The 25,270-nt window shown below is 46.3% G+C and overlaps 1 protein-coding gene and 1 non-coding gene across 3 annotated transcripts in view; one reads left to right on the top strand and one right to left on the bottom strand.

Moving 5' to 3' along the window:
* Window positions 1–25,270, top strand: part of TBL1X (transducin beta like 1 X-linked) — a 224,844-nt gene that overhangs the window by 6,310 nt on the left and 193,264 nt on the right. The window lies entirely within an intron of this gene.
* LOC114906634 lies at window positions 13,419–13,520 on the bottom strand. The gene has a single exon (XR_003796459.1). It is a non-coding gene; the product is annotated as a U6 spliceosomal RNA (small nuclear RNA).

Below are 25,270 nucleotides of genomic sequence, written 5' to 3'. Positions count from 1 at the left end.
CAAACACACACACATGCTATATACAGACACGTGTATATCCTCTATATATTTCCTAAATTTACTATATGATAAATTATGAATTTCAGCATGCTTAAATTTCTGTAACCACCACCACCATCAGGATACCAAACAACTAAATTCCGTTACCCCAGAGGTGTCCGCGGTGCTTTTCCTCCATACTCCCCACTCCCTCAGCCCCTAACCTGGGGCACCTGCCCATCAGCTCTGCTGTCCTGGTCTTGGTAATCGCATTTTAACTCAGGATGAAATGCCTAATAGTGAATCTCTCCACTCTTCCAGCACCTTCCTTGACTCATGAATTTTATACTGTAGCACACTTGGGCCCGTGTGTTTTCCTCAGAATGATTTTGCACTGTGGATTTTATCAAAATCAAGGAAAAGCCAAAACTTAGAATTTCTTAATACTTGTAAGAAATCATAGTGAAAAAATACCAGGTGTCTTGTTGGAGCTGCCTGTAGGATTTGAGCATTTCCTATGCCAGTTGATCCTTGCTGCCGAATCAGTTGAGATGGGACATTTTTGGATGCACCTTCAGAGACTGTTTCTGGAGCAGTACTATGTAAAATGTCTCAGCAGGTTAGACTCATGTCTTTAGTTTCAAAAACAGGACACACATTAAGAGGCGTGGTTTTCCCAGTGGGTTGATAACGTGACCGTAAAGTGTGCTAAAAATATCCAGTTGTGTTTGCATTAGTTTGTTGTAGAAATGAATTCCTACATCTGTGTTTCTATGTGGTGGTGAACTGGAATTTTACCTTGGGTCGTAATTTCACTATTTGTGATCGAATAAGGAATATTGTGTTTTCTAGAGGATCCTTCGCCTGGCGTTTGGGTCAGTTGTGTCCTGCCTTGGGTTGCCCGCTTGCTTGTGTGAAGTTGTTGAATCTGTGTGTGTCCTCACTTGTAAGTGAAAGGCTTGATGAGCTGATCTTGAGGCCTCTCCTACCCCATGTGTGCGGATTGTAATGTGGAAAAGGCACACGTTAAATGTTGCGTGGGCTCTTTTTTTTTTTAAACACTTTTGTAGGTTAAGGGTTATGGTGGTTTTATATTAACTAGCAGTTTGGGTAAACTGTGTTACATGCTTTAACTATCGTTTTACCCATGATTGAAGTAAACAATATTCAGCTTAACATCGCTAAGTTACTGTAAAAAAAACCCCGAGCAGTTCAGAAGACACTTTGGGCTGTGGGGTGCCTCTGAATAACTCTTATGAGTGTTGTCGTTCCCCAGTCTCAGGAGACCCCATAAAATAAGCACAAACAATGCTCACGGCAAAATTCATAGTGTTTAGAAGAGAGTGTCTCTGCCTTGAATTCCTGTCATTTTTTCCTATCGTGGTGGATGGAGCTGGAATCCTGAAAAGAAAACATGAGAGTTTTCTTTGCTTCTCTTGAGCCTGGAACCCAGAAAATGACCCCAAATAGCCAGCCCTGAGCACTTTCCTTTCTGGAATACTTTCCGCCAACCCCCAGGGAGAATACAGAGGCAGGAGGAGGTGAGGACTCTCCCCACCCCCACCCCCGCCGGCGGGATCACCTTCTCTCTCTCCAAGATACTGAAGACTTTCCTCATGTCTAATGCAACCTGGACACCCAACCTCATCCATGTTGAAGCAAGGCTAGAGGGACACTGTCCGCTTCTTGGAGAGCTTGGCTCATAACTGTTACAGACTTGTCCGTTGTCATTGGGCTTTAGAGTCTGTGTGAACATCCGGTATCCAGTTTGCAAACACTTGTGCTTGTTTAAACTTTCCGATAGATGGAAATTCGGGCAAAAGAAGCTTACTGTATGTGATGCCATTTTATTTCTTAAATCGGTAATAACAGATACTTTAATATGGTAAGACCACGTAAGTCACGATTGGGAACTGGAGAAAATTCTGTGTAACTGAGCAGTGCTTTTTGTTTCTAGTGCGTTGGGGTGATTTTTAGCCTTAGCCGGGTCAGCTCTACCCTTCGAGGTACGCTTGTTATCTTGACATCCGTTTGAAGATAAGAAATGAGAAAGTGGAGCTGGAGGGATGTTACCCCGTTCATGTGATGCAGACATCTGTAGCACCGGTACGCAAACATAATTCTCAGCACCTGTAAAGTTCCAGGTGGTTGCCGAGTTTTAGGTTGTATTTAGAAAAGCAGCTGAGTAGAGAATTGATGTCTCTACCATTTGATTTATTAGGAGACAGAATAAACTTGGGTCCTTGCCTTAGGTTCTTTTTCCAGCAGAATCTTATCAGGCGTTTTAATCCCTTGAAACTTGAATGCCAACTCTGTGTTGGTAAAGACTCAAGTATTCACAGTTATCAACGTAAAAACAACGGTTGCCAGTCTCTGACAGTCACAGGTCAGTCTTGGGAGACACGCTTTGGTTTAGCTCCTAATTTGATTATGAAAAAATATCACATTAGGTTTGTATTTCTAAGATGCACGATGATTCTGTGCCAGTTTCAACAATTTCTAGAGATCTGTAGCGTAATTCTTCAAAAAGCCTTGCCAGGAGAAACAGCGTTGGAGGGGCACGGAGCTCGGAAGTTGATGAAGATAAGAAGTAATGATCTCATGTGTCCAGTGCATCACAGAAGTTGTTGTAGACCAGATGGGAACAAGGGGAGGGGAGAGGCCTGTGGAAATTAGACTCGCCTGATAGATTTCATGGGACTCTGGTAAATTTCATGGGCCTCCTAGGACATTTCCTTGAAACCAATAGTCTCCATGTTTAGTTGGGGCAGAGGGTGACAGAAACGCCTTGTCTCAGGTTTTAATTCACAGAGTCGGCTCCCAAGTGGACTGGATATCATATCTCTGGCAGTGACAATGAGATTTACTGGAGTGCAGGAAGAAACTTAAGTTCTCTGTTTATCTATTTTTATGTAATAGTTACAAAATGTCTATTTGTGGTCTATGAGAAATGCATATAATGATCGTTGAGTGTTCTCTCTAGTTAATACGTTACGTGAGTTGGAGTTAATGCTTAAAAGGTTTTCACTGAGAGGGATGTGCAATGAAAAAGCATCTAGAGATCACTGATGGGGTCCCCAGAGGCGATGAGGGGCTGATATTGAAGTCACTGAATAAAGTGGGACACAGATGTATTCCCCTTTTTCCGTCTGGCTTCACCTGCCACGATGTGTGTGTGTGTGTGTGTGTGTGTGTGTGTACACACACACATGTGTTGTGACTGAGATCTGACAGCTTAAAGATTGGACATACCTCCAGAGGCACAGCTGTTAATGATGTGATTTGGGGAAGAAAGAACATACGCTGACAGGGTGCCGTGCACGTTTTGGATCTACGGGATTGTGCGTGTTTTTAAAGCTGAAAAAATATTTGTGTTTCAGAACCAGATGACAGTATCTCAGTTGCAGGTGCACGAGGAAACTTTGGAACAATGCTGTGCTTTTTAAGCATTTCATGACGCTGCAGTGTTTTCATAATCGCTTAATTCTGTTTATAAATCGGCTGCTTTCATTGACGGATGCCCTCAGGGCTCCCAGGAACCAGGCTTTTTGTCAAATACGTGATTCAAACTTTAAAAGATGTGAGATAGCGCTGGAACTGGGTTGTGATAAAAGTCTCTCGGTGCCTTCAGTCTGGCTGTTTATTTGTTGTTGTTTTCTTCCAGAAACATATTTCATCCATCGTGGTTGTTATTAAATCTTTTATTTTTTGCATTTCACATTAGAGGCTTTTTAAAAGAGAAAACTGTCATTTTGGTTGATGCTATATTACTGGTGTTACAGAGAGTAAATAAATACAAAAGTTACATTCACAACCCAGACCACATTGTGGCCTGTGGAGGTGAGACATAGGACTCACCTCCAAACTTCCGGTCTTTGGCTGAGGTCGTTTGCTGAGAACGGCTGAAGCTTTGGTTTTCATGACACTAAGTGTCGACCACAAGTAGTTCCAGGTTTCCGCACCAGCCTTTTTGTTTGTTTAATTTGAAATGATTGGTACGTTAGCTTCGGTTTTGTGTGTGATTTTTGGTGTTTGTGCCTGTTTTTCCCTTTGTGGATACTGAGTTTGCAGCGTAGCTCTGTATGTAAAGGGAAGCTGATGCTGGTCTTGTTCTCCGTACCGTCGGGGCACCAGGGCCACACGTCATTTCACAGTCGTCAGGATCCACGTGGACATTCATTTGTCCTTTGGTAAACTGATATATTTATCTCCTACTTAAAAAAAAAAAAAGATTGCTTCTCTTTACAGTAATATTCAGAAGGCACCTACTGTGAAGAGAGGAGAAGCAGGAAGTAGATTTTTTTTTTTTTTTTTGTCTGCACCACGTGGCCTGCGGGATCTTAGTTCCCCCACCAGGGATCGAACCCAGGCCCTCCAGGCCCTCGGCAGTGAACGCACGGAGTTCCAACCACTGGACAGCCAGGGAATTCCCAGGAAGTAGAATTTTTGACATCTACATTATGCACCTTTGTGTCTGCTCTCCAGAGATCAGGACATTTAAGCTCCCGTAACAAATTTAGTTTTAATGAAAGTCTTTGGGAATGTCCTTTATCTGCCCTGTGCCTGCCCATCTAAGAGGAGGGAGAAATTACACAAAGTATTTTGCTTTTAGCCGGTTTCCTTGAGCCTTGTCCGGGTCCTGATTTCTTATTGCCAGCAGGTCAGCTAGACACTGGTCAGTCACTTCAGGTCTGGACAGGAATCTTTTTCTGTCTTTGTTGTTGATAATTTTCTAATAATTATTCATTTGATTATTTGCCAGCCAGATTACCCTAAATAATATTCAGAGATGTATCAGAGAATAGCCCCATCCTGAGACTGTTCGCAGAAGTGGGCACAAAATTTGATTTTATTTCCTAAATGCATACCTCAGGTACTCATGAAGTGCAGAGATCTATGTATACCCTCTGGGAATTAGAGGCATAGGTGTACAGAGCAGGAATGTAGGGGAATAGTAGCACCAAATGTTTGCGTCAACGGGAGATGAAATCTCCAAGTATGCTAACCTTTGAGGGAAGATCTAAAAACAGATGAGTTTGTGGTGTTGTGAATTACCATTCACATAATTTCTGTCAAGGAAGGCAGTTACTCTTCTTGGGAAGCTTGGGTTATTAAAATCAGCTATCTTCATTTTCCCACAAAAATAAAAATCAGTTGTGGTTCAGATAATTGTATGTGAGGCTTTACAACTGGAAATTTGAAGTTAGCAAAATTGTACACCCCTGGTTAATTACATTAGTATACTCAAACTAAATACAGGATAAGATTAGCTCATGGAAATATTTCCTTTTTCTCTCTGTCAGTACAGCTTCTGTCCACCCAATAGTTAATAGTTTTTAATTCCATTATGTAGTTTTTTGATCATCCTGTGTTTCCAGAAAAGTTAACCGAATAAAACTAGAGACTGTATGTTTTCACTATTTCCCAATTCATATTTAAACATGAAATGGTGCACAGAATAAGCTGTCCTTTGTGAATTTTAATTTTCTCAGCTCCTGGCACAATAGAGGGGTAAGCTGGGGTCCCATTTTTTTTTTAATTTTTATTTATTTATATTTATTTTTGGCTGTGTTGGGTCTTCGTTTCTGTGTGAGGGCTTTCTCTGGTTGCGGAGAGCGGGGGCCACTCTTCATCGCGGTGCGCGGGCCTCTCACTGTCCCGACCTCTCTTGTTGCGGAGCACAAGCTCCAGACGCACAGGCTCAGTAGCTGTGGCTCACGGGCCTAGTTGCTCCGCGGCATGTGGGATCTTCCTAGACCAGGGCTCGAACCCGTGTCCCCTGCATCGGCAGGCAGATTCTCAACCGCTGCGCCACCAGGGAAGCCCTGGGGTCCCATTTTTCTGCGTGGCTTTTGCTTTAAGGGAAGTTTGGGTTTGGTTCATAGTTTGCTATCGAAGAGTATGTTCAACCTTCTTGAATTACCTGTTGGGTTTGCTTTTCCATTGAATGTTCTATATTTGGACAAGAAATGTATTTTTCTCTATGGGTTTCTGGTGGCCCAGATGTTCATCAGAGCGGAATTTCTCTCTGTCCGCACTGCTGCCATTGGGCAGTTCGGTTCTGTAGTTCCTAGTATTGAGTTGGACACACTGTAGATTCAGGTTGGGCTGTCATTCCTTTTGCAAGCTATGTGATACTTTGTTGTATTTGGGTTTGCCATAAATGTTTGCTTTGCCTTGGGATGGCTGTAGATGGCCACTTGCGGTGATAAATTTCATGGAGATTTCTAAATCCCATTTAAGGTCTAGTTGATTTTCAGGAACAGTGTTACTGAGGTATAAATTACATACCATGAAAAGCACCCACTTCAAGTGTACAGTTTCAGTGATTTTTAGTCTGTTTACCGAGTGGTGCAGTCATCGGTCATCATCCAGGTTTCAAGCCTTTTCATTCCGCAGTAAGATCGCTCACGTCTTCAGGAGTGTCATGTCATCCATTCCTGCGCCCCCTGCCAGCCCCAGGCAGCCACTAATCTCCTTTCTGTCTCTGTAGATTTCCCTTTGCTCAGAACCCGATGGTGGGAGGTGATTTAGTGAACCTTCCCCGCCCCCTCTCCAGGAGAGGGGTACCTAGGGAGAGTGCAGGGCCGCACGGGGAGCCTTGGTTTCCTCCCTGAAAGATCAGGATAGTGATGGGTTGGTTGCAGGCTCTCAAGGTGGAGCCATGCGGGAAGTAAGTAGCTCTGTGAAAAGATAAAAAGGTCTTTATTCATGTCTTACCCCTAGCTTCTTCATGACATTTTTTTTTCTTAAATTCCATATATATGTGTTAGCCTACGGTATTTGTCTTTCTCTTTCTGACTTACTTCACTCTGTATGACAGACTCTAGGTCCGTCCACCTCATTACAAATAGCTCAATTTCGTTTCTTTTTATGGCTGAGTAATATTCCATTGTATATATGTGCCACATCTTCTTTATCCATTCATCCGATGATGGGCACTTAGGTTGTTTCTGTCTCCGGGCTATTGTAAATAGAGCTGCAATGAACATTTTAGTAAATGACTCTTTTTGAATTATGGTTTTCTCAGGGTATATGCCCAGTAGTGGGATTGCTGGGTCATATGGCAGGAATAAAGACACAGACCTACTAGAGAACGGACTTGAGGATATGGGGAGGGGGAAGGGTGAGCTGTGACAAAGCGAGAGAGAGGCATGGACATATATACACTACCGAACGTAAGGTAGATAGCTAGTGAGAAGTAGCCGCATAGCACAGGGAGATCAGCTCGGGGCTTTGTGACCACCTGGAGGGGTGGGATAGGGAAGGTGGGAGGGAGGGAGATGCAAGAGGGAAGAGATATGGGAACATATGTATATGTATAACTGATTCACTTTGTTATAAAGCAGAAACTAACACACCGTTGTAAAGCAATTATACCCCAATAAAGATGTTGAAAAAAAAGAAAGAAAAGAACTTTTACGTTTAGGGACTTACCTGGCGGTCCAGTGGTTAAGACTCTGCGCTTCCACTGCAGGGGGCACAGGTTGGATCCCTGGCTGGTGAACTAACATCCCGCTTGCCCTGGCGGCCCGTCCCCCCAAAAAAGAGAGAAACGTTTACTTGTAGTCAGCAAACTGGGAAGCTAGAGGAGTTCGTCATATATTTAGGGTCATACTAATCGTGAAGAATCGTGCGTAAAGGGCTGCATTGGACAGGTGCGGAGTCTGGAAAAGGAACTGCGTTTACAGTGATGGACTCAGTCCCTGGAGAACCCAGGACACAGCCATAGGGCAGTCAACCCTCCATGCCCCTGCTGCCTCCTTCTTGAAATCCCGTCCTGTTTCTTTCATGGCATTGGATGTTTGACTTTGACGGAAGTTCCATCTTGGTCGGGATATACCTTAGCTCAGTGGTCCTCCACCAAGGGCAGTTTTGCTCCCGAGGGACGCTGGACAATGTCTGGGGACCTTTCTGGTTGTTACCAATGGGGAAGGGGTGTCAGTGGCATCTAGTGGATAGAGGTCAGGGGCGCTGCCCAGCATCCTATAATGCAGGGGATGAGGCCCCAAGGCCCACAAAGAATTACTCAACCCAAGAGGTCATTAGTGCCGAGGTCAAGTACCCTGCCTTAGAAGCTTGAATGTCGTGGTTAAAGACTTAGTAAAGTTGAAGGACTAAAACCCGCATCAGACTTAGAGAAGTTCGGAAATCTTTCCGTCCTCATACATTCCAGGGAAATATGGATCTTTTTCTACAGCAAAGGACAAGCAAGGTTTTGGGAGCTAACTTTAGAGGGTAAAGAAATTCCTTTAGAAGTATTCATTTACAAATAAACAGCGAAATTACACGAGACGTCTGGAAATCGCACTTCATCCTTATCTCTTCCCCAAGAACTGAGAAAGGAGGGCGAAAGATCCTGAGTAAAGACTCTCCACATGATGACTGTGCTGGAAGGGAGTGGCTGCCGTGAGCCCAGCCTTTCAGTGCATCTGCTTACGGCCCTCCGGGGTTTTGGTTTCTCTTGGTTTCTATAGGGTTTTCATTTGCTGTGCGGAGTGCGGAGCGTGCAGTGTGCAGGGTGTCCCAATAGCCAGGCCTCCACCCCTTGTTCTCTTCATCTGGTCAACCTTTGAGCCCCCTGAGAAGTTCAGGGCTCCCTGCCTGGGCCCCAGCCCGCTTACCTGCGTGCGTCCCCTTCTCTGCCCTGCATTTCCCAGCAGGAGCTGCCCCGCACCCCTGTGGCACTTGTTTCTACCCGAGGGGGGGCCCTCTCCCTGCCTGCACCCCTGCAGCCGGCCTTGCTTTGGGGGCTTCCAAAATGCAAGGCTTTTCCTCTGAACAGATTCTGGTTTTGTTTCTTTTTCCTGCTCTAAGCTCCGTCCTGTTTCTAAGGTGATACCTAAGAATATGCTGATTTCCCTGAATCCCCGCACTGTGGGGTTGTAACCTCCAGCTCCTCCGGCAGAATAACCGATATTCACAGTCCACAGTGTGATGTGGTAGATTCTGTTTCTGGCATGTTCAGCTGTCCATGTACAACTGTGTAGTCTTGCGTTTTTATCTGTATGGGATCGTATTACACTGGTTTTGCACCATCTGCTTGCTTGCTTTTTTTACCACTTTGTTAAGGTGTAATTGAAGTACAGTAAACCAGGCGTATATAAGGTGTGCACGGTCATCAGTTTTCTCCTATGTTTGCTGTCTTGAGTGTGGTGCTGGCTTCTCGGACACGTGCATATCAAGATAACACGTATTTTCGTGGCTTCCGCATTTCCCTGTGCCTTTCTGTAATCTCTCTCTGCTTCCCCCCACCTCCGGGCAACCATTGATGGCTTTCTATTACTAGATAGGTTAGTTTGCATATCCTAGAATTCTGTATCAGTGAAATCGCACAACATGTGCTCATTATTTTGCCTGGCTTCTTTCACTCAGCATGGTGATTTTCGGCTTTATCCATGTTGTGGCCTGTGTCACTAATTCATCCCCTCTTATGACTGGGTAGGATTCCATCAGGTATGGACGCACCACCGTTGATCCATTCACGCGTTGTTGGACACCTGGGTTGTTTCCATTTTGGGGGTTATTATGAATAGTGCTGCTGTAAATATTTTTGTGACCTTACCACTGGTTCTCAAACTTCATCGTGTACCAGCGCCCTGTGGAGGGCTTGTGAAAACACAGGTTGCCAGGCCCCATCCCCAGAATTTCTGAGTCAGTAAATCTGGGCGAGGCCCGCGACTCTGCATTTCCAGCAAGTTCCCAGCTGACACTGATGCTCCTGGTCTGAGGCCCACACATGCCTTAGAGGAAGTCTTTGTAGACTGATCGTTAGCTGTTCCAAATATTTCTCTCCTAGACTGTTCCTTATAACGTTGCTTATGGTCTTAACCACCAAGCTTCCCATTTCTGTATGCTTGGATGTGTCCATCTTTCCTCTTGGCTTCCTTATTATGTCAAGGGGCTGATACCAAGAATAACTCGGGATGCGTGGGTCGGCGTGCTTATGGACGCCAAACGCCAGCCGTGATACCCCCGCCGACTCTTGTGGGATCTGACTTGCGCCCTGTCTGCGGTTGCTGGGGTCACCTTCTGAGGAAATGGTCCAGGCCCAGGTGGGGCGGGATTGGACCCAGGCCCTGCGCCAGGGGCTCCCCATGCTGCTGGGCCCACTGCAATCTTAAGGCTGCTCACCCGCCTTTCCTCTCACAGGGGAGCAATATCCATCCTTTCTCCATCCCATCCCCTCCCGTCTGAAACAGCCAGCCCCAAACCAGTCAACGTATTTTACTTTCAGTTTGCTTTTCGGGAGTCTAATCTGAATCGGCTGACCTAGAGCAGCCGGAAGTTATCAGTAGACGTTTGCTGCCGTAGCCAGTGTATTTGTTACAATTGTTTTTTTATTTTGGAGAGAGAGAATACTTGCATTGTAGAGAGTTGCTTTAAATTACTGAGAACTGTTACTTTTGCAGAATCGTCTTCCTGCATTTCATCATGAGCCCCAGGCGTCCCACTTTGCTCCTCAGCCCGTTCCATAAACCACCTCTGGTCACAGTTTGCTACCGACCTCTGCTCAGGCGTTCCAGAATCTTTACTGTGGAGTGGGCTGGTGCGCAGGATTGCAGGCTTGTTAAGTAAACTAACCTCCTTGGGATGGTTAAATTTTTTAAAGTTTGCAGTGACTTGTAATCATTGGCTGATATCCTAGTGGTTGTTTCCTCTTCCTCTCTCTTCTTCTCCTATTTTTTAATATGACAGCTTTATTGAGATATAACTTACATACCATGCAACTCACTCATTCAAAGTGTGTATAACTCAGTACTTTCCTGGTATTTTTACAGAGTTGTGCAGTCATCACCACTGTCTAATTCTATAGCATTTTTATCACCCTGAAAGAAACCCCTTACCCATTAAGCCATCACTTCCCAAATCCCCTCTCCACCCAGCCCCTGGCAACCAATGATCTGCTTTTTGTCCCTGTGGATTTGCCTATTCCGGACATCTTCTATAAATGGAATCACACAATATGTACCCTTTGCTGTCTAGCTTTCTTCCCTTAGCGTTAGGTCTTTGAGGCGTGTCCATGTTGTATTGTGTTTTATTCCAGTTTCTTGGTGAACGTTTTGTGGAATCTCTGGGTAATCAAGGAGGGCTTGGGGCCTGGGGTGGGGAATCAGGTGGAAGAATGTTACGGGCTGGGTAAACCCGGGGCACGGGCTGCTCCTTTCAGATGACGTTGAAATGGAAAACGGTTCACAGAAGGAGCAATGTTTATAAGACCATTTCCAGTTCAGCTTCCAATTGGGCGTACACTGTATCTGCCTTCTCCTTCTCTTTAGTTCCATCTCTTCCCCTGAAGTTCAACCTAGAAAACAGTTTTGGGCAATTAAAGCTGTGCCTGCTGACCCCTCTTTTGTGCTGCCTTTTGGATGGCATTTTATTTTTTAAATTTATTTTTGGCCGCATTGGGTCTTTGTTGCTATGTGCAGGCTTTCTCTGGTTGTGGCGAGCAGGGGCTACTCTTCGTTGCGGTGCACCGGCTTCTCATTGCGGTGGCTTCTCTTGTTGTGGAGCACGGGCTCTAGGCCCACGGGCTTCAGTAGTTGCAGCACACAGGCTCAGTAGTTGGCGGCACGCGGCCTCCAGGGCATGTGGGCTTCAGTAGTGGTGGCGCGTGGGCTCAGTAGTTGTGGCGCGTGGGCTCTAGAGCGCAGGCTCAGTAGTTGTGGCGCACAGGTTTAGCTGCCCCGCGGCATGTGGGATCTTCCCGGGCCAGGGCTCGAACCTGCATTGGCAGGCGGATTCTTAACCACTGAGCCACCAGGGAAGTCCCTGGATGGGATTTTAGAGGGTCCTTTCTTGGTGTGAGACATAGGAAGCCTGTAGTTCCCAAGGGGGTAGTGTGAAGTTGCTCTGGGGTCACGGGGTTCCAACCAGCTAGACTTTGGCTGCGTTCTGGGGCCTCCCTGAAGCCACAACGCCGGCTTAGACTGAAACAGTTGTAGAGTTGTTTACTTTTCTGAATTTATAAGCCTTCTGCCTGTGTAGAGCCATAAATTACCGTTCCAGGGTCAGGTGGGAGAATATGGAGGCTGATTTTTCTCCAGCTCTCCATAGGCACGACTTTCTGGGGTGTCTGCCTTGAACAAAGAGCTTATTGGTAAGGCTGAAGGTCATGTGTGTTTTCTCCGTTGATCTTATAATTGACTGTGTTAGTTTCCTGTCACTCTTGGGACAGATGACCCCAAACTTCCTGACTTGAACAACTCCACTCTGTTATCTTATAGTTCCAGAGGTTACAAGTCTGAGATGGGTCTCACTGTGTCAGTGGGGCCGCCTTCTTTTCCAGAGGCTTTCGGGAGAAGCCAGTCCTTGCCTCTTCCTGCTTCTAGAGGCCTCCTGCATTCCCTGGCTCATGGCCCCTTCTTCCATCTTCAAAGCCAGCAGTGCAGCATCTCTCTGATCATTCCTCTTTGGTCACGTGTCTCTCTGACCACAGCCTGGAGAGATTGCCCACTTTTTAGGGCTCACGTGATTACATTGCCCCCCCCCCCCCCCATCCAAGATAATCTCCCCTCCTCAGCATCCTTAACTTCATCGCATCTGCAGAGTCCTTTTTGCCATGCACGGTAACACTGTCACAGGGCCCAGGGATTAGGGGCATGGGACTGTCTGGGGGCCATTATTCTCTGGCTCCATTGACAGTCTTCAAGGAGACTTATTTCCTTTGTTTCTGTCTCTTAATTTGTTCCTCTGAGCCCTGCAAGGTTTGTATATTTATTTAATATTTGCTGTTTGTCTCTTGAATGATTCAGAAGTCATGGAGCTGTTTGGTCGGTGTGCCTGCCTTTGACTGAGGTGCAGCCACTGGCTGAGTCTTGAGTTACCTCTGAGCACACCCGGTTGTTTTCTGTCTTGGAAGGACCTGGGATTTTTGGTGCTGATTGAACACATTTGCATGTCTAGAGCCTCTCCTTCCCAAGAACTCCATAGTTGGTGGGTGGCCCTGCCACTGTCAGTTTGAGGGTCTCTCGGGGACTCTGACAGAACTATTCCCTGGAGTTAGTGTCTCAGAGTCTGAGTCAGCTGTGGGAAAGACCACCACGATGTGAGAAGAGTGGGACCTGGCCCCCAGGACTTCAAAGATACCATGTGTGCCTTTGTGGGGACTGAATTGGTGGGTTTGTGGCTCCATACAAGAGTGGAGGAAGACAGGTGGGGGTAGGGACAGAGAAGTCATAATAATATCCACTTGTTAATCAGCATTTTGGTTCAGAAATATTTGGGGAGTGTATTAGTCAGCTTTCTGCTTTGCTGATGATGTGTAACAAACAGCACCCCCGCATACAAAGGCTTACAGAAACAAGCACTTATTTCTTTACAGGATTTTTTAAAATTGAGGTAACGGCTTATAACATGTAAGTTTTATGTGTACAGTACCGTATTTTGACATCTCTGTATGCTGGAGCATGCTCACCACCGAAAGTTTAGTTTCCATCAAAAATATGGAATGCTTCATGAATTTTTGTTACCCTTGTACAGGGGCCATGTTAATCTCTGTATCTTTCCAGTTTTAATGTATGTGCTGCTGAAAAGAGCACCAAGCACTTATTTCTTGCTTACTGGTCAGTGGGTGGTGAGGTGTGGCTCTTCTGGGCTCAGCTCGGTGGGATCAGGGAGGCCTGGTCAGGCTCTGGGCTGGGTTTAGGACTGAGCTCCTAATCTCCTCCTTCTGAGGCTAGTAGCCTCTTGGGGCATGTACTTCTGCCCCTCCTGTCTGGTATAAGAAGAAGCCAAGCTACCTCACGCAGTCACGTTTAAAACCTCTGCCTGTCCTTCCCACTAATGCTCGTTGACCAGAGCAAGTGACGTGGCCAGATCCCACATCCATGGGCTGGGGAGGGCTGTTCTAGTCGGGAGGTCATGCAGAGTCACACAGCAAAGGCGGCAAAAGGCACGTGTGTTAAGAGGCAAGAGGGAAGAAGCGGGATTGTGATAGCTTCTGCCCTTTTGGTGTGTGGGAAGGAAGACGACCCCAGTGGGCAAGGCTGATGCAGCCAGTTATATCCAGGAAAATAGCCCCGTAGTTGGATGTGGGAAGCGGCAGGTGCTTGTGAAATATGTAGCTTCCTTGGTTCCATCTTAGAACAGGGGTTCTCAGCTGGGCAGGTGGTGGTGGGGGGAGGTGGGGGGGCAATCATGTCCCCCCAGGGACATCTGGCAACACCTGGAGACATTCTGTTGTAGTTAACTAGGGGAGAGGGTGCTCCTGGCATCTAGTGGGTAGAGGCCAGGGATGCTGCTCAGCATGGAACAGTGCACAGGACGGTCCCCCACAAGGAATTACCTGGCCTGGGTCCACATGTGCCCAGGCTGAAGAGCCCTGCACAAACGCAGTTTCCAGGTGACTGTCGTGCACTTTGAAGTTTGAGTACCACGTCTTGCAGGACTGTCTCCACTGGGAAGGGCAATTGGCAGTCCTTTCCATATAAAGACATAAAGCCCTCCCGAGGAAAAAGGAGTTGTTTAATCTCTCACAGATGGCTGTGTGGAAGCAAGTTACAACCCAAGGGTCTTGGCTAGGTTTCTGTGATTCCTGTGACTTATTCTCATTGGCTTTGTACTGTATTAATTCTTTAAATTTTATTAATTTTTTTTTTTTTGCTATTGCTCAGCCTAATAAATGGACCATTTATTTGGTGTTGGAAAATCTGTGTTTTATTAGGAGATTTCCATTATGAGCTTAATACTCTTTTTTTCCAGGTGGCCTTTTGCCCACTGTTTCTCTTACGCATGTATTTTCTTTTTCCTTACCAGCAAGACTGCAAGTCCTTGGTAGCAGAGATCACGCCTTAGGTTTCCTTTGGGCCCTGCGCCGTAGCAAGTGCGTGGTAATTATGGGTCAGTTGCTCATGGTGTCCTTTGCAGTGCGCGTTGTGCTGCATGGTTAAGGGTCGTTTGCCACGTTTCCATGGACCAGCCTTTTGCATCTTTTGCTGTAAATTCTGTTTCCAGTCTTTGGGGGCTGATGCTTAGCGTGTTGACACTCGGTTGCTTTGTGGCCAAAAGAAACTTTTGACCTCATTAGAGGAGGGAGCCGTGTCATTGAGAGGCTGACAGCCTCCTTCCTCCTCCCACACGAGCGTTGTTTTATTTTGGTGATTGAAATGTTGAGGGTATGAAAAGAAAATCAGGGTATTTGACTTGCTGGCGGGACAAGCAGAGGACGGTACTGTGAGTGAGTGAGCGAGCGAAAAAGCCTGCCTATTCCCACCCGCATCGTCGTGCACAGCAAGCAAATAGAGATTTTCTGCTAATTTTAGCTGGCTGGGGAAGCACTTGCTCTAGAGGATGCTGGGTCACCTAGAATTGGCTATCGTCAGATCAGCCAAGTACCACCTCTTGGGGCGACCAGCAAGTTACGGAAGTAACTCTGTTGTGCAGAACTTTCTATTTCTCTCTTTCGTTCTCTCTCTTTTCTCCTTCGGTTGAGTGCTGTTTAGATGAAATGGTTCTCCTTGATTGTGTCTTTAGTACAGTAGTTGTGAGAGCAAGGCTTTTGTTCTTCCTGATTCCCTGTTGAGAAAAGACATCTCCTGACTTGTGGGATGCAGGGGCGGGGAAGGGTCAGGACCCACAGAGACAGTTCCGTCCTTCAACTGTCCTTTTTTATTTTCATTTCATTTTTTAAAGATTGAGATATAATTGACATATAACGTATTAGCTGAAGGTGTGTAACATAATTATTTGATATATGTAAACATTGTGATGTGATCACCACAATAGGTTTAGTTAACATCCATCATCACACATAGTTACTCATTTCTTTTTCTTGTGATGAGAACTTTTTTTTAAAAAAAAATATTTATTTATTTATTTATTTTTGGCCGCGTTGGGTCTTCGTTGCTGCGTGCGGGCTTTCTCTAGTTGCGGCGAGCGGGGGCTACTCTTCTTTGTTGCGGTGCGCGGGCTTCTCATTGCGGTGGCTTCTCTCGTTGCGGAGCACGGGCTCTAGGCCACGCGGGCTTCAGTAGTTGTGGCACACGGCCTCAGTAGTTGTGGCACACGGGCTTAGTTGCTCCTTCCGTGGGATGCATGTGGGATCTTCCCGGACCAGGGCTTGAACCCGTGTCCCCTGCACTGGCAGGCGGATTCTTAACCACTGCACCACCAGGGAAGTCCCGTGATGAGAACTTTTAAGATTTATTTTCTTAGCAACGTTCAGATATACTCTCCAGTATTGTTAACTATAGTCATGTATTACGTTGAATCCCCAGGACTTACTCACTTACTTACTTATTTATTTATGTATTTATTTATTTGGTTGCGCTGGATCTTAGTCGCACATGTGGGATCTTTCGTTGCGGCATGTGGGATCTAGTTCCCCGACCAGGGATGGAACTCGGGCCCCCTGCATTGGGAGTGCGGAGTCCTAGCCACTGGACCACCAGGGAAGTCCCGGGACTTAACTTATTTTATGGCTGGAAGTCTGCACCTTTGATGCTCTTCACCCACATCCCCTCTCCTGCCGCCTCTGGCCACCACCATCTGTTCTCTGTGCCTTTGAGGTGTCAGTTCTTCTCTACCACCTTGTTGGCTGCCCTGTCACCTCCTGGGCTGTGAGGGCACCAAGTTGGTGTGTCTGACAAAGCAGGTGACCTAGGAAGTCACATGGAATGAAAGAGGAGATGAAAATAGAAGTATGTGAACTAAATGAAAATTATGTGAACTACAAAATGAGAAAGGCCCTGAGCTGCCGCATTTCCACATGCAGGTCTAGCAGTGTCACGTTATGCTACCAGCCTTGGTAATTTTTCCAGCTGTCCTTCTGTCTAAAATACAACTTACATGAAAAGGAGCCCATCCCTTGGAACTTAGTGGTTAGGAAACTGGAGTCAGGTTTGGGGAAAGGGACCCTCACCTTGTTAGACCCGACACACCCCTCCCCTCAAGAGGCACCTGGACTGTTAACTCATGGCGAACAAGTTGAGCTGAAAGGCACTTAGGAGGAAATGGAACTTCCCTTTCTGTTGGGCGTGCCTGTAGCAAGACGTTCTGAGCACCGATTCTTGTCTCACGGCAGAACGTGATTCACGTTACTGTCGCTTACGGAGTAGAATGTTGTTGAGATTGGGGGTGGGTGGGTGTGTGTGTGCGCGAAGGGGAGAGGAGCGGCCGGATGAAGCCGTGGGGAACGCAGGGAATATGTTAGAAGATGTGCTTTCGAGGACAAACAGTAAACTTTTGGCAATAGGCTGAGTTTGTGACCTGTGACTCAGACAGTGTGATTGAGGGAGATTCCAGTGGTCATTTACTTCCAGCCTTCTTCTTATCGGTGCCACGGGGCAGTGTCTCATTCAGCTTTCCAGAACACTCTCTAGGAACTCTTTATGCTTGATGGAGATGGTATTTCTCCTCTCGCTTCACTGTGGTTTAAAGAACTGGGAACTGGCGTTACAAGCCGTCTCCACGTTCCTTTGATGATTGTGTAATTTATCAGTGGAGAGTTGCCCATGACCTTCCTGGCATCTGACTTCTCACAGTGTACCTGCGCTCTCGGTCTGCCTGTGGAACACGTATAATGGGGAGTGAAGACTTTTACAAGTAGGTGGGTCCTCCTGATTGGAAATTGGGGTTATTTGAGCCAATGCAAGTCAGTTCCTGACCTTATCCAAGATTAACTGCATTAAATCAAAGAAGACCCATATAACTGTAGGTTATAATTCTTTTTTTTTTTTTGGTCCGATACCAAGACTGAAGTTTCCCTGGAAAGAGCCCTTGAATAGGAGCAGAAGGATTGAATTTTAGGCCTAATGCTATCATTAACCACCCACTTGACACTGGCCCGAAGAGAATAAAGGAATCATCGTTTTTCTTCTGTCAGCTGATCACTTGGGCCACATGCTCTCCAAAAGGTTCCAGCACACAACGTGATGGATCCGTTTTCAAGACTGTCCTCAGCCCCTAGTTTGAGTTACTGGTATTATGGGGGATTGCTCTATCACCCGCAGCGGTAAAAACTGTGTATGGTGAAACCCAGTGGCCAGAAAGCTGTCTTTGGAATGTTCTCTTGTTACCTGTTAGGGAATGCGCTGTAATAATTATGTTCCCTGGAACTTTTAATGACTAAACTGCCTTGAACAGGAGTCAGGAAAGGCCCACCTTCCAGCAGATTCCATTCTGTGGGGTTGTCTTAGAATTGAGGTCTGAGAGCATTTCTTGATTATCTAGTCAGGTGGATGTGACTTAACTAAAGGCCAGTTTGGACCCTGTTGGAGAAAATCAAGTTCAGACACTTAGTCTAAATAGAAGTGAGGAATACGGTTACCTTTATCTCATTATCTAAGCTTTCTTTGGAGGATATACAAGCTTGTACCACATGTGACAAGCATCACATATGGAGGGATTTTTTTTTCTGCTTTTTTCTCTGAAAAGTCCTTGGGGAATCAGGTCATAGACTATTTGGTGTAAAACCCAAACCGACCAGACAAACAAAAAACAAAGCAAAACAAACAAACAAAAAAGCCATAGTTAAATGTTTTATATTAAAATATATAGCTTGAAAAAAAAATATAGCTTGAGAATCTTCATTGAAAAATCAGTAATCTTTTGCAGATTTGTTTAAATAGGCTTTGGTGCCTTTTAAGAAGATTCCCTTCCTGGTTGCTGTGTTTGGTCCCTTCAGAATTTGGGTCAGAACAATTCTCCAGGAAAGCAGCCATGTTAAACTGGTTCACTGTTAGGATGGCTTACATTACGGAAGAAGTTTCTACCTTTAGTCCTCTTTTTCTGCTGGTTTGCTTTCTTGGAAACATTATTACATCTGTTCTTAGGGGAGTTATAAAAGAGGAAAAAAGAGTTAACACACCGTGTTTTGTAACCGGCGTTGGCTTCTTGCCCTGAGTACTGTGTCTCTGCCGTCCATTTCTCACTTCAAAAGTGCAGACGGGGTCCAGAGCTTCTCTGAGAGCTCCTCCCGAGCAAGGTGGAGTCGTGCCAATGGAAAGGGGCTGCAGGGATGCCTGCTAGGGCGGATGCGCTCCAGAGAGAGGGCAGGGGTTTATCTCCGCTTCCCATCGTCTGTCATTTCATTCTCTTTGGCTCCGGCTTTTTCCATTCGTAGCTGCCCTTGTTGTTTGTTGGAACCAAACTTCGCCTGTACAGAAGGGCTGTGGGCAGAGGGCCTACACGTGAAGTCGCTTAGCTTTGGCCCTGATGTAGTGAAGGGATCATAAAGGAATGAGCACAGGGGAAAAGCTGAGCGTGGGAGGGGCCACCGTGTCATTCCATACAGGGATGTCTGTGCAATAGGAAGACACAGAAGAATGGTTTTAGGGTTTTTTTTAGGTCGAGTGGAGATTAGTAATGGCTACATCTTTATGTGGCTTATGTCTATGGTCGATCTTCCTTATTCACGGTAGTTGAACGTACAGTTGCTGAGACCTCATAGAAGCTTTGCTTCTAGGGGAAACAGAGGATTCGGTTCCTGTAGGCCTCTGGTCACGTTATTTTCATCAACCAATCACTGTATAACCTTGTTTTACGTGTGTTTCTGCTTAAAGACGCCTTATTGACTGTATACTGTTGACTCATCCATGTTGAAGTCGCGGTCAGCAGCCCTGTAGCTCATGCCTGAACCAAGCTTCTCCAACACGCGTGTTCCCTCCCTACCGCACAGCACAGCCGTCTTGCCCTTCGAAACACCAGACAGCGCTGCAGCACCGTGCTTGGGGGCTGTTCTAAGCAGAGATGTCGCCAACAAAAGCACAGAGGTGCAAAACACGTGGCAGTAAATAGCCCACGGAGAGCACACTGGTTTACGGCCTGGGAGCTGAAACAAGAAGGTAGCACGAGGCCTCATTCCACCTGAGCTGGGAACGTGTGCACCGAGCGGCTCGACGGTCTCACCCCGTGCTTGGTCCTTAAGTGACCACACCACCTCAGGTCTGGATCTGGGGTTACAGATAGATTTTAGCAGATAGGCAAATTCACGAATACTGTATCCTCAAATCATGAAAATTGACTCTGTGTGTATACACAGTGTGTGTCCCCGGGTATTAGATACACACACATACACAGGTGTCTATTTTCAGGGACTTTAACGACCTGAAAGCAGTCAGCGTTGTAACATTGGGTTGGCCCCAAAGTTCGGGCTTCGGAAAAATCCGAACGAACCTTTTGGCCAGCCTCGATAGTTGTGTCCTCTGGTCCCTCTGGAGATGCAGTGAGAGGTTCAAGTGTTTTAATGAGGGACAAAGGCCTGTGGAGATAAATGGGGGACAGGACTGAGTAAGGAAACCTCAGGACCTCGACGCGTATCTGATAAAGTTTGAGCCAGGCCCCCCCCCCCCCCCATGAGCTCTGGAGTGGAGATTGCCTGATGGGTAGAGAGAAATGGCCTTGTTCAGTCGTGGCGCTGCTCAAAACAGAGCCATGGAGGATGGGCAGGTCCTTTCTTTCTTGAAAGGAAGAACTTTGCATCTCCACGCTGGCACAGTTGTAAACCAAATTTTGGACTTCGGTTTTATATATTAAAAAATTATTTTGCACCCATATTAGGTTGAATGGAGCGGCATCCCCATTTCAGATCAAAAGTCGTCAAGTACCGGCAGAGTCTAATGGTCTAACCCAACAGAATCTTTTCAAGGTATAATGATATCGTTTAAGATGAGGATAACATCTATGCCTTAAATTGCTTGTTGAGAAAAATCCACTGTACCTCATCCGAAACATGTTTTGACCCACCATGGAAGCCCGTCCGTGGTGTCCGGACTCCCGGATGATGCTTGGTTTTATCAGGACAGCCCCTCCCCCAAATGATGCTAGAAAGAGAATCGAGGTAGTATGAGGAGGTGCTGCGTTTGTGTATATGTTTCAGGTTGTTTTAATCCGCGAACACAAGCTTTTCTGAGCAGCTCCTTTGCCTTCAGGTGTTGTGGGTGCTGGACGCTGGAGCTCCGTCATTGAGTAGGTGTTTTAAGAACAAACGGCAGATTTACAATTAAAGCTTCTGCAGTGATGGGAATATTCCGTGCCACTTGGTGGAACATGTAACCACCACTGTGTCAAGTTAATAACTTCTCAACTTGGTCTTAAAACCAAATACACGCAGTTCGTTTCATTAAAAATACCTAAGTGGTAAAGGATGGGTGGCTTCCAATGGTGGTAGAGTCCGTTTTTAAAGATTGAAAGGAAAGTGCTTTGTTGTGATTTGCAGTTCATATAGATAAGTTCTGTAAGCGGTTTCATCTTGTCTGTTTCATGTGAGATAAAGTGTGAGACTCTTTCTAATTGAAGTATAGGGGATTTACAATGTTGTGTTAGTTCCAGGTGTACAGCAAAGTGATTCAGTTTTTTATATATATTTATATGTATGCACACACACACACACACACACACACACACACTCACACACTCTTTTTCATTTTCTTTTCCATTATGGTTTATCCCAGGATATTGAATAGAGTTCCCTGTGCTCTACAGTAGGACCTTGTTGTTTATCCATTCTCTGTATGCACTAGTTTGCATCTGCTAATCCCAAACTCCCAATCCATGCCTCCCCCCATCCCTCCCCCCACCCTTGGCAACCACAAGTCTGTTCTCTATGCCTGTGAGTCTGTTTCTGTTTAGTAGATATGTTCATTCGTGTCATATTTTAGACTTCCTTTCTCTTTCTGACTTAACTGCACTTAATTTGAAAATCTCTGAGTCCATCCCTGTTGCTGCAAATGGCATTATTTTATTCTTCTTTGTGGCTGAGTAGTATTCCATTGTGTGTGTGTGTGTGTGTGTGTGTGTGTGTGTGTGTATATGTATGTATGTATGTATATACACCACATCTTCTTTATCCCTTCATCTGTTGATGGGTATTTCGATTGTTTCCCTGTCTTGGCTACTGTGAAGAGTGCTGCTGTGAGCATTGGGGTATGTGTATCTTTTCAAATTATAGTTTTCTCCAGATGTATACCCAAGAGTGGGATTGCAGGGTCATATGGCAACTCTACTTTTAGTTTTTTGAGGAACCTCCATACTCTTTTCCGTAGTGGCTGCGCCAACTTACATTCCCGCCAACAGTGTAGGAGGGTTCCCTTTTCTCCACACCCTCTCCAGCATTTATTGTTTGTAGACTTTCTGATGATGGCCATTCTGACTGGTGTGAGGTGGTACCTCACTGTAGTGTTGATTTGCATTTCTCTAATAATTAGTGATGTTGAGCATCTTTTCATGTGCCTGTTGGCCATCTGTATGTTGAGACTCATTCTTTAAAAGGCATTTGTCCTCACCTGCATTCCTAGGTACAATGTCTTTCAGCCAAATAGTCTCCAGGAACACAGAAACCTGTAGTTGGATGAGGTTGGGTTTGTTGACCTTGCATTGCATTGAGGGGACCGTGGGACATCTCAGTCACAGGGTGCTAAGAAGACCTTAAAAGAGTTGGGCAGGGTTTATGGAATCGGGTCCCTGTCTGAGATTAGTGGTCTCTGAATTGTTTATGTTCCAACAGGAGAAGGCTGCAGCCTCGCCGTGAGTGCCAGGCCAGCTCCCAGCTGCCAGTGGCTGCTTTTCTCTATTGCTTATACATACATGATTGAGAGACTAGATGGGTGATTGATTGGGTGGGTGTGTGCTTCTTAATGATCACTCATTTTTAATACCATGCATTGTAGCGACTGGATGTGGTCCTGGTGTCACCTGTTAGCTTTTTTTTTTTTTTTTTTCTTTTCTGCGGTACGCAGGCCTCTCACTGCCGTGGCCTCTCCCGTTGCGGAGCACAGGCTCCGGACGCGCAGGCTCAGTGGCCATGGCTCACGGGCCCAGCCGCTTCGCGGCATATGGGATCTTCCCGGACCGGGGCACGAACCCGTGTCCCCTGCATCGGCAGGCGGACTCTCAACCACTGCGTCACCCGGGAAGCCCCCCTGTTAGCTTTTGATGATGATGGAAGACCACCTTAATTCCTGCAGAGCCTTGCTGGGAAGGGAGCTGAGCATGACTCAGCACTATGGAACGTCAGGCTTAGTGGAGGTTGAGTTGTAATGTTGGCACTTGTTCGTGATTTATGTTTTCGAGTTTCGGGTGTATTCTTTTTGATGCTTTTGTGAATGATATTTTCTTAATTTCATTTTCAGATTGTTCACGTCAAGTCCTTGCAGGATATTACATTTTAAGGCAGTAGGAGACCTTTTTTCTTGCTAGTTACAGAAAGAGATTTTTTTCCTGGTTCACTGCCTGTGTCTGTGGCACTGAGTTTTTAACGACCAGGAAGACCTTCTGAGGATTCATTGGCTTCCTTTGGGTTTGCCGCTTTTTAGTTCTCCAGAGGACCAGTAACAGAGACTGTTTGATTTTTTTTTAATTTATTTAGGTAATTTTCATTGAAAACGATTTATTTCGGCTGATTATAGACCACAAGAAGCTGCAGAGATAGCGCCAAGAGGTCCTGTGTGCTGTCAACCAGGTTCCTTCAGTGGTGACGTCTTACATAAGCTTAGAGCAGCAGCAAAACCAGGACATCAGTACGGCGCAGAATGGTTACGTCATCCACTGTCATTACTGGGAGTTCACCAGTGTCTGCTTGTACTCATTTATGACTTAAAGATAAGTGTGAGTAATATCTTCTCTTGCAAAACTCCAGTGGAGCATGAATGGAGGAGAAGGGGACGGAATGAGTTGAGGCTGTTAAACAGGCACCCGTGGAAGATCCCCTTGACTTTCTTGGCGGCCGAAGTGGACGGGGCAGGTGGCAGCAGCCTCCCCTGGAAGGCAGGAGGATGCTTTGGGTGGTTAAAATCCAGGTGCAGGCAGTGCCTGAGCCCCATGTGGGGCATGCTCCTTTTGTTTGCAATGCTCAGATGAGAGAAGCCATTTCCCCTTCAAGCTCCAGGCAGATTGATGGAGAATATAATGGGGAGGAAAGCCCCCCAGCTCGTCCATCACAACCCGAAATCACTGGCCCCGGATTCAGTTACTTAATCAGTTCCCATACCCCTTGTTTTGTAGACGGATGGGACAACCTCTTTTCTCCCCTTTGGTGACGGTAGTTATTGTGTTTGGTGTTATCCACCCCACTTAGACCTCACTTTGGAATTTCTTTCTTCTCTTCCGTTTGGATGGTTTGCCACATGTCTGGCTAGGAAAGTGGAGATGTAAACTAAGCGTATAACGGACGTGAATCTCCCACTGCATGGAATGTGGCCGAATGATTTTTCTTTCCCACCTCTCTTGCCGTGAAGATGGCGAGTTGGAAATGGTTAATGGTAGTCGTGAGACACCGCAGAGTGGTGTGACTCTCTGTTGGGGGGTGGTGGCAGCGCTTCACCTCGAGAGCCACGTTACGGCGTGTTGCCCTCCTGGGGGTTTTGCGCGAGCTGCTGCTCGGGAACTCAGGACAGTAGCTTGCAGTCTGGGCCTTGAGAAGCTCCTGTGAGTGAGGCGTGGAATGAAATTGCAGAAGCCACGGCAGCTTATGGAAACCGGAGCCAGGCTGCTGTACTGGCTCGCGCCCCTGAGATGTGATAAGACTGGGAAGTGAGCTGCGAGGGCCGTTGGTACCAGGGAGCCTGTCAGACACTTACAGCAGAGGCTTGCGGGCTGAACAAAAAAGGGTTTGCATCGTCAGAAAGTAGATGAGTGGTTGCCTAGGACCGGGGCTTTGGGTAGTGACTGCTGAAGGAGGGGGTCCAGGGCTGCTTCTGGGGAGATATAATGCACATGTTCCAAGGTTGATTGTACTGATCAGGGTTACACAGCTCTGTGAATATACTGAAAGCAACTGAACTGTATACTTCCAATGGGTGAATTGTGTGGTATGTGATCTGTATCTCAATAAAGCTCTTTTACAAAGGGTTCGGATCCGCTTTCATACTTTGAAGCTTGCTCTGAAAATGTGTCACGTGGTCTCACATGGTGGTAGAAGCTCCTCGTGCGTGGACATGGTGTCACTTTGCGTGCGGGGAGAGCAGTTTCAGAGTGATCAGTTCCGGAAAACGTGTCCCTGTCTGTTGTCTCTGCTCCGGCAGAGCTAAGAACCAGGCGTCTGAAGTGAGCGGGCAGTGTGGCTGATATCAGAGGAAGTGGGGCGCTGTCCTCTCTGTTATATATTTTCCCTTTTCTCACTCTCCTTAGCCTCTTCCCCTCCCCCAAACAACCAACCAACCAAGAGAAAGCGTGAGATGGGGTTGTAGCGTGGCCGAATGGCTGCGTTTTGTTAGAAGAATGCATATATACGGGAGGGAAAATACAGCCAACGTACAGCGGCCCACCCTTTCTCAAGGGCCAACATAGAGACAAAGATGGAGATTGCCAAAGGGCAGACTTGTAATGCGTCCTTCTGACTATTGAGAGGTAAGGA

The sequence above is a fragment of the Monodon monoceros genome, unplaced genomic scaffold (genome assembly GCF_005190385.1).
Source record: "Monodon monoceros isolate NGI ecotype Baffin Bay Population unplaced genomic scaffold, NGI_Narwhal_1 Super_Scaffold_22, whole genome shotgun sequence".
NCBI classification, from domain to species: domain Eukaryota; kingdom Metazoa; phylum Chordata; class Mammalia; order Artiodactyla; family Monodontidae; genus Monodon; species Monodon monoceros.
The sequence above is the reverse complement of the archived record's forward strand: the minus strand, read 5'-3'. Positions and strand labels throughout refer to the sequence as shown.